Source organism: Hippichthys cyanospilos, chromosome 7, assembly GCF_059441005.1.
Source record: "Hippichthys cyanospilos isolate Australia breed blue-spotted pipefish chromosome 7, RoL_Hcya_1.0, whole genome shotgun sequence".
Classification (NCBI taxonomy): Eukaryota; Metazoa; Chordata; class Actinopteri; order Syngnathiformes; family Syngnathidae; genus Hippichthys; species Hippichthys cyanospilos.
In genome coordinates this window covers 10,103,929-10,112,621 of record NC_142375.1, presented here as the reverse complement: position 1 = coordinate 10,112,621, position 8,693 = coordinate 10,103,929, and the positions used below count along the sequence as shown (strand labels likewise).

The 8,693-nt window shown below is 39.3% G+C and overlaps 1 long non-coding RNA gene across 1 annotated transcript; it reads left to right on the top strand.

The window, feature by feature from the left end:
- The first annotated feature begins 2,369 nt into the window (after nucleotides 1-2,369).
- LOC148420987 (uncharacterized) lies at nucleotides 2,370-7,202 on the top strand. The gene is made up of 3 exons (XR_015866219.1): nucleotides 2,370-2,454; nucleotides 3,906-3,956; nucleotides 6,183-7,202. It is a non-coding gene; the product is annotated as an uncharacterized LOC148420987 (long non-coding RNA).
- The last annotated feature ends 1,491 nt before the right edge of the window (nucleotides 7,203-8,693 follow it).

Sequence of the window (8,693 nt, the reverse complement as noted above, 5' to 3'; positions counted from 1 at the left end):
TATGTTTCCCATGGACCATATATTGCCTCATGCTGCAGGGCGTTATTATTTACTATCACTTCCAGTCACAATTCTCACATTGAGTTGCAAGACGTACTTTGTGTAGTCATACTAAAATACTTTTCTGGGAGGGAGGTTTCTATTTTTACATAATGGAAGTCGTTGGAGAAACATTTGTGACTCATGTTGGTTGCCTTACTCAAAAAATGAACATACTCCATTACTATGAAGTCAACTATGAAACAAAAGTGAATCTTTGGTCGTTTTGATGAAGCTATTTGTGTCATTTGACAGTCAAATGTTTTAGCAAGACTGGTTTAGTGGAATTAAGTGGCTTTTTACTACCTACTGGTGCCGTATAACTTTCAGTGGAGAAGTGCTCTTGAAATATTCACTGTGGTTGAAATACAACACTGTCACTGCCCTCCTTTGTCTCTTGACTTACAACCAGGATCTGTTCTCTTTTTGTGGGCATGTTGTTCCCCTTTACAGAGAAATGTAAATCATCTTCTGTTTGATTTGAAGCAATAGCTTTGGGTTTATTTTGAGGGAGCACGTTCAGTCCGAGACGGATCCAAAAAATGTGAGGAGGATTGTATTTGCTTCAACAGATTGGGCGGGGTAGTCCTCTTCCAGTTTTTCCAGTTTTTTTCCTCGACAAATGATACATTTTCTCATTAGCGTTCAGTGTATGGGCAAACAAAAAGGAAACGCAAGGCAGGAATCCAGTAGAAGACCATACAAAAATGCTTAGCAGAAAAGCCACTAGGGAAGCTTTCCAGTATTATTACGAGTCATTTGATCGATAGCGCCACTGACATGCGTGGAAATGTTGCGTGATGTGATGCCAGGCTGTGAACCATCTGGACCGATGGGATGTGATGGCACATGATGATCTGTCTTTTTCGATTGTCTCATTTTCTTATCATCACAGGGCAGCGTTTGGCACAGTGGCCTTCTTTCAAATCCGCTAATCACACAGGCCTTTCACATCTCCTCCAGTTAATGCCACTTTAGAATTTAATTCCGGAGAACTCTATTTATCTGCTATACAGCTCTTCTAAAGTCTTAAAAACCTTTGAAATGAAATTGTATTCCCAAAATGTTTCTTCAAGGTGTCATGTTCCCTGACCGGCCCAGCTTGTAAATGTCACATGTTCAAACTCAGATAATAGGTGAGCTGTGATTGCTTTTTCTCTTAGCCCTGAGCAACTGTGGTCCTTTTCATTTGAAAGGAAGTGCAAAAATGGCCACTTTAGATGGATAAAAACAAGTGAACATTGCTTTCTAATACATATTCCACAAAGACAGTTATGATCAGAAAGTTATGTGCAGACTAGTGGGACCGCATATAGCAAATTACTGTAAGGAAACTTTTTGACTTGACTTACCCTTTGAACACCACTTACGTAGTTTGACAAATAGTAACATAGTGATGAGGTGAACTGTAAAAAAATAAGCACATACCACAGTAAGTAGGTAGCTCAATTAGCATATTCACCTCTAGCTTTGAGGACAAAATCATTTAGAAAATGTTGTTTTGTTATTGGCGTTGAGACTTGAAGGAGACATGAGTGCCTCTTCTTCGTGCGTGTGACTGAGTAGGCAAGGATGAAGACAACTTGATGGAAAGATGACAGACAGAATAAGGAGAGCATGGTGGTGAGCCCTCGGAGGAGAAAAGCATATTGATGAAAATGAGAAACGAACAGTGAGTGAAAGTCTGGAAAGTGAACTTGATAAGGCCCCTGATGAAATGTGGCAAGCCTGAAAATGGACAGAGCTGAAACTGAAGCAAAGGAGAAAAATCTAGAGAGATACTCTAAGAACCGGATAAAGAGAAAGAACAAAGGAGTGGCACGGTCTGATTAAACGGAAGTGTAAATCTATCTCTGTGATTAATGGTTGAGTCATGGGCATGAAGTTGTGACTGACAGGGCCCATTAATGCAGTTCACACACTTTAAGTCCCACTGTGATACCGAACCAGTACAGAGGAACACAGTCTGTCTCAACCACTTTGTTTTGTGTTTAGAAATAATTTTTTCAGGAGAATCTCTTCCAGGGTCAAATTTTTATTTACAGGAAGATTTTCTGTAACATTTTATTTTATCCATCCATCCATTTATTTTAATCGCGCTTTATCTTCAGTAGGGTCACTGGCTTGCTGGTGCCTATCCCAGCTGTATGTGGGCAGTAAGCGGGGGACACCCTGAACTGGTTCTCAGCCAATCACAGGGCACACAGGGACAAACAAGCATTCACTTACACAATCACACTTGTCTGCCAAGTATTGGAGAGACATTAATTCATGCGTTTGTCACATCCTACCTTGACTACTGTAACTTATTGTCTTTGGTCTTCCCATTTCCAGCATCAGAAGCTTGCAGCCAGTACACAAAATGCTATCGCAAAACTCCTGGCGAGGACAAGTAAATTCCAGCACATTACCCAGGTACTAGCCAATTTGCATTGTCTTCACACCTGAGATGCGATTTCAAGGTTTTGATAAGTACTTATAAAATACTACACAGCTTTGCACTTGTCAACTTAGTAATACCTGCGTGGAGCCTGATTCTCAGCAACTTTGCTTCACTCACTGGCCTGTCCTCCCTGGAGCTCCCCTTGGCCAACCAGCGGCTATGTCATCTTCAAAATAGACACCTCTTGTTCAATATGGAGCAATGTATTATTTCAGCACTTGGCACTTCTAATGCAGCCCTGTTGAGCATGAAAGGGGGTGCCCTTCACAAGGTTTCTTATTTTTCCCTAGATGGGGTTTTGAATTTTTCCCTTGCGCTTCAGGGGATGCCATTGTGATTTTTTAATGTTCTTTGTGATGTTTTCCCTCTGCCTGAAAACAAATTTGACTTGAAGCTGGCTAGATGGGCCTTGAATATGATACTTGTGAATAAGAGCAACATTCGATTTAATTCAGAATGTCCTTATACAACAGTCCAATCTGTTTGCGGTGTTGATTAAAGGATTTGAAGTGTCTTGCAAATATATACACATGATCAAACATCCCCACATACACGTTTTTTTTTCGTATCATAGTGGGGGACATCCCATTGACATTGTGCATTCCTTATCCCTTACCCATAACCAACAGAGTGTCTAACCCTTACCCTAACTTCAACCAAAATCCAATTCAAACTTATAAAAGCAAGTCTTGACCCTAAAAAAGCAGTCTGAACTTGTGGAGTCCCCACAAATGCAAGACATCCCCACAAAGCCAGTAATACGTGGAATCTGGTACAAAAACCAAACGAGTGCACACATACACACACGTGCGCACACAAACACACACACACACACACACACACACACACACACATTCACACACACAGACACACACACAGTCTGGAATGGAGGCAAGGCCCTGTAGAGTTCCACCAATGACAATCAAGGACACTGCCGCCAAGCTGGCATGATTATTCTCTAACTATCGAGCAATACTGGAGAACTGCTAATGAACACAAACATCACACATTCACCCCGGGACGACCCAAACCAGCCCCCAACAGCCCCCACCCCTCCCACCCCTTCCACCTCCGGTCCTCCTGTACACCCATGCAAGTACATCCATTTATCATTTATCATTTATCATTTGTTACCACGTTGCCACACTCGTGGAATATTTTCCCTCTGATAATATATTGTAAGATTCATGTTTATTCCTAATTAGTAAGTAGGGACGTGCTGCAATATTTAAAAGCACCAGAAATCTTAATTGCAACATCTATTATGCAGTCGTTACATTACATGAAAGCCACATTGCGGGCTTGAGGGAGTGCTGTGCCAGCGTTGCAGAAGGACTAAGAACTGAGGACTGTTATAGTTTGAAGTGACCTTAGTCTGACTTTGAACACTGTCTTTTTTATCATGTGTGTCACCACTGTCTAGACAGTCTGTTGCAAAGGTCACCACCACCTGCCTGGAGCATCTGCATGGAGGGTATGTAGCACGACCGTTCACACTCGCGCGCTTGCAAACATATATGCACGAGTTTGATTCTAATTTCCTTCATGTTCCTTCATAATTGCATTTCTATGAGGAATTTGTAAGTGTTGTTTAAATCGTTACATGTAATAAGAGTTCCTTCTTACGTTTTCAATGCCGGCCACATTCAAATAGCTTGTTAACATCTGTAGCCATCGATGGCAATTAATAAGTTAGAAATTGTTGTATTACTTTTAAACAAAGCAATACTGATATCTCCTAACCCATTATTAGCCAACATGCTTGGGCAAAATCTCAACCCAATGTGCTCTGTATCAATAGCTCAACACCGGCTCTACCCCTATGAACTCAGTACTGGGATATTTGACCTAAATTGATTTACTTTGACCCAACAGTTTTAATGTTTAGTGTTAAAATAGTGATGTCAAAGTAACCGATTATTTAGAATCAATTCAGTACAGTCATAGTTAAAACACTTTTTAATCACATTTTTATCACTTTTAATCTCTAACTTTATGGTAAATGGTAAATTGACTTTCACTTATATATAGCGCTTTTCTACCTTAGGTACTCAAAGCGCTTGACACTAACTAGTCATTTACCTACTGATGACGCAGAATCAGGAGCAACTGGGGGTTCAGTGTCTTGCTCAAGGACACTTAGACATGGTCTTGATGGTAGGGGGATCGAACCCGCGGCCTCTCGGCTGGCTTTCTGTATTCTGAATTGATAATCAGGCTTCTTGTGCTTGAGTTGTTGGGCCAATTGGCAAATTCATAAGAAATTACTATATTTGCGTAATTTTTTTCCACCAAAATCTTTCCATTTAATCGGTCGGGCATCTATTCTCTCTGATTTATTTTTTTTTTTTTAATTTGTCGAACTCATTCCCTTTTTATTTAATTAGGTCGCCGACCGGTGTTGCCAGAATAGCAGAGCTGTCACAGGAATTTACTTCTGGATCATTGCTCTCTCTCTCTCTCTGACTCTCTCTCTCTCTCTCTCTCTCTTTCGCTCTCTCTCTCTCTCTCGCTCTCTCTCTCTCTCACTCTCTCTCTCTCTCTCTCTCTCTCTCTCTCTCTCTCTCTCTCTCTCTTTCCCTCTAACTAACACAGATGATAAAGTCATCCAAACACTCATCATGGATACCATGAAAACAGGGAAAGTCAAAACAGCCGTAGGCCATAACAGGGCAGCTGCTGCTGTGAGGATGTTGCTATAGTGAACCATGCTGGTGTGCAGGAATCTTACAGAACAAAGTCACTTCTGCAAGTTACCTCAACTTTCACAACGCGGTAGTGTATTGAAGCTGAGCATAGTTTATATACTATATAGACATACAATACTGGGAACAAGTTGATGCTGGGTTACTTAAACGAACTCTGGTATTTTTGTGTGGGTAAGCTTTTATGACTTCTTGAATATAATACTGTACATATGTAATATAGTAGCATGGACCCCAAACTTTTTGTGTCACGGACACACATATTCCTTTTGCGGGACAGGCAACCATGGCCACCATGACTAACGAGGCAATTTTATGCGTTCCACTTCAACATCTGGGTGCTTCTTGTTAAAATGATTCAAGAGGTTCATATTTTGCCTCGTGTTTTTGACAATATACCTGAATAACAGCTTCATTTTCCAACTTCTCTCTTCTTTCTTGAAATACCGTCACACGAGCCAGGGGAAAGAGCTCTCTTGTCAAAACAGCTTCAACTCACTTAATAGCATGCTTCTCAAATATATTATCACACATCCATACTGCTACAGTACTCGGAATATCATCACGGTAGAGGTGGATAGCGCTTAACGTATATGTTCCGTAATTAATATATTTAATTTGCGTTTTCATTGCGCGGCCCGGTCCCAAATGATCCTGCAGTGGTTGGGGACCACTGATATGGTAGCTACAGTGCCATTCACGAGCTTGGAATTATCTTCAAATTCAAACGGTTGCAAACACAGTGCTCTGGTTTGACTGCATCCTAAACATATACTTTTTGATGGGGACGCATCCTTTCAAATCGACATGAGTCCATCGGACATCAAAATATTAATAATGTCCATCTACTCTTTTATTCAGTTCACTTCACTATAAATTCACTTCGCAGTGCGCATGCCACGTACTACTTAGTATAATAATTCATTGCTACTATATTCACTCCACATAAACAATGCGAACATGGCTAATTAATGTCGTAATTTATTCTCATGTAGTGACTTTGGCTGATATAACCTACTTCTGTGAGCTCACAAGGGAGAAGCAGGTGATGAGAATTACTGCAAGAAGTTGGTAAGTTTAACCGACAACAATTTAAAAAAAAACTAATTTGAATTGACTTAAAGTGTAACTCCAAGATGTACGTATGTCAGAGAGTTATTTGCCTGCAGCAGGGATAAAAAGCAGCGAGGAATGAGAGAGGTAAATGAAGTCCTAGCTAGCTAGGCAACATAAGTCTGTCTTCAGTTCATCCTAGGTTAACTAAAGTTATTCCTTGTGTCAAGACAACCATATTAACTTGCTGTTCGACCTGTCGGGGGAATTCCAGTGAGTTTCATCAGCATGAAACATAAGGCTGCTTATGGTCTGTTGGCTCTGCGTCGATGATCATTTTGTGTAAGCTTGTGTTAGTTGACAGATATACTGTAGCCGATTGATGGTGCAGTGGTTTTTAAATGGTCTACCTTCAGGAGGAAAAACATTTTTCCGGATCATCAAGTTGTGGGTCAAATTTTTAAACCATTGAACCCCAACCCTAACCCCAACGCTCGAGAAGAGGAACAAAACAGACATGTTGTAAATGAACAATCTAACAATCAAAGTAAAAAGCAGACTTTTCGAGCAAAATGGAATAAGTTAAATCAGTGCTTGTGATATTAAGAAGATGATGACGGATGCTACATGTAAATTCATTTTATTATTTTGATCAAATTTACTGTGATATTTGTTAATATCTTGTTGATTTTTGCTCACGTCTTGTAAATGCAGATTGAACCTTGCTATTTTTAAAGCGCAAATTTGAATGTCACACAGCTGACTTACAAAATGTCACAATGAGCAAAGCTGTTATCTGGGCAAAGAGGGCCTACTTTGAGTCTAAATTATATAACATTCTATTTCGTTTTAATTTTTATTTATTGTTATTTGTTTTTACCAAATAATGTCATCAATTTATCTTTTAACATCAATGCCTTAAATATTAAACTACAATTTAGGACATCTTTAAATGATGAAAAAAAAATGAATCGGAGTGTGTTGCAAACATTTGTTGATGAGTTTTGAAAAATAAAAAATAAATGCTCTACTTAATGCAAAGATGAATTTAATTGAATTGTAAATAAACGATTTGACTATGACTTGTCATTTCCCTGCAACACAGGAAATTAATGCTTGCACAAAGTGTTTCCACAAGTGTTTCCTCAACAGTATGTCATAATAAAGTGAAGTCAAGAAGCCCGAAAGCCTGTGATGGATGTCTTTTATGCAAGTTTGAGGTGATGCTGCTATGAAATTTAGATAGTACGTGAATATGTTCCTGAATAAGCTCTCCTTGCTTGGTAAACTCTATCTTTCAAAACACATTTGCCTTTTGCAGGGAAAAGAAAAAACAGTCTCAGCAAAAGATGAATTAAGTTTGAAAGTCCTCGCATCTGTTCAAAAAGGTGAAAGAGCTCTCTCAAAGTGAAAGAGTGTGTATGTTCGTGCCCAGGCAGAGTGGTAACTTGCCGACGCATTGTGCATTATCTGCTATGAATTAACTCTCAAGTGTATGGGTTGATTGTTTGTAGGTTTCTAAATGTATTATTCCGGTAGTTGCATTTTAAATGGTGTATGGAAAATAAATGATAGCATTATTGATGAACATTAGTAATGTTTAGTAATTACTGGAAGTTGTTTTGTTGTTTTAGTGTCCTAAATCTAGCGCAAAGGCCAATTTCCTTATTGCAACTAATTTCCATTGAAAAATTGATATGGAATTACATTTATTGGTTGACTGTCAAACTACTGGAATCTTAAAATGAAATACAAAAAAAAAGACACATATTCTTTATCACTTAATGAAAGCAAAATAAAATCTTTTGTGGGCAAATTAATCCGTTTCAATTGGAGAAGCTGCCCAAATTTACAAAACCAACAACTAACTGTGAACATGAATCAGCTGACAATTATTAGAATTTAAAGCAATGCCCAATTAATCTTATTATACATGATAATATCAAGGAATCCTCCGCTAGCTAGGATGCCTAGGTCGCCATGCCTAGGACGCCAACATTGGCTCTTGCTAGCCCAGATGTGTTCTACTGTCTTGAATTACCCGAATTCACCTTCCCCTAATCCAGTGGCCATTTCATTGAGAGATGTTGTGTATTGATCATTTTGCCTGTTATTAGGTCTACTGACAGTGTTCCAATTGTGTTTAAAACGGCATATTGTGTACATAATCTGTAAATGGGATACTAATGTACAAAAGTAATCATATGGAGTGACAAGTACAATTTGACAATGTTTGCGTGTCCTAATTGGATTTTGCACTAAACGAATGTACTTTGCATTCCGTCAGTACAGTTTGAACTTGCTCATTCACATTCCACATATCTGACAAAAATCAATAAGTTGACAAATGTGTCAGAGCTCCCTGGAGGCAGGTTTAAGCCAATCAACGGTTTCATTCATGAGGAAGTGGGCCATTCCCTACATAGCGCTCCAACATTACATTTGGAGGCTTG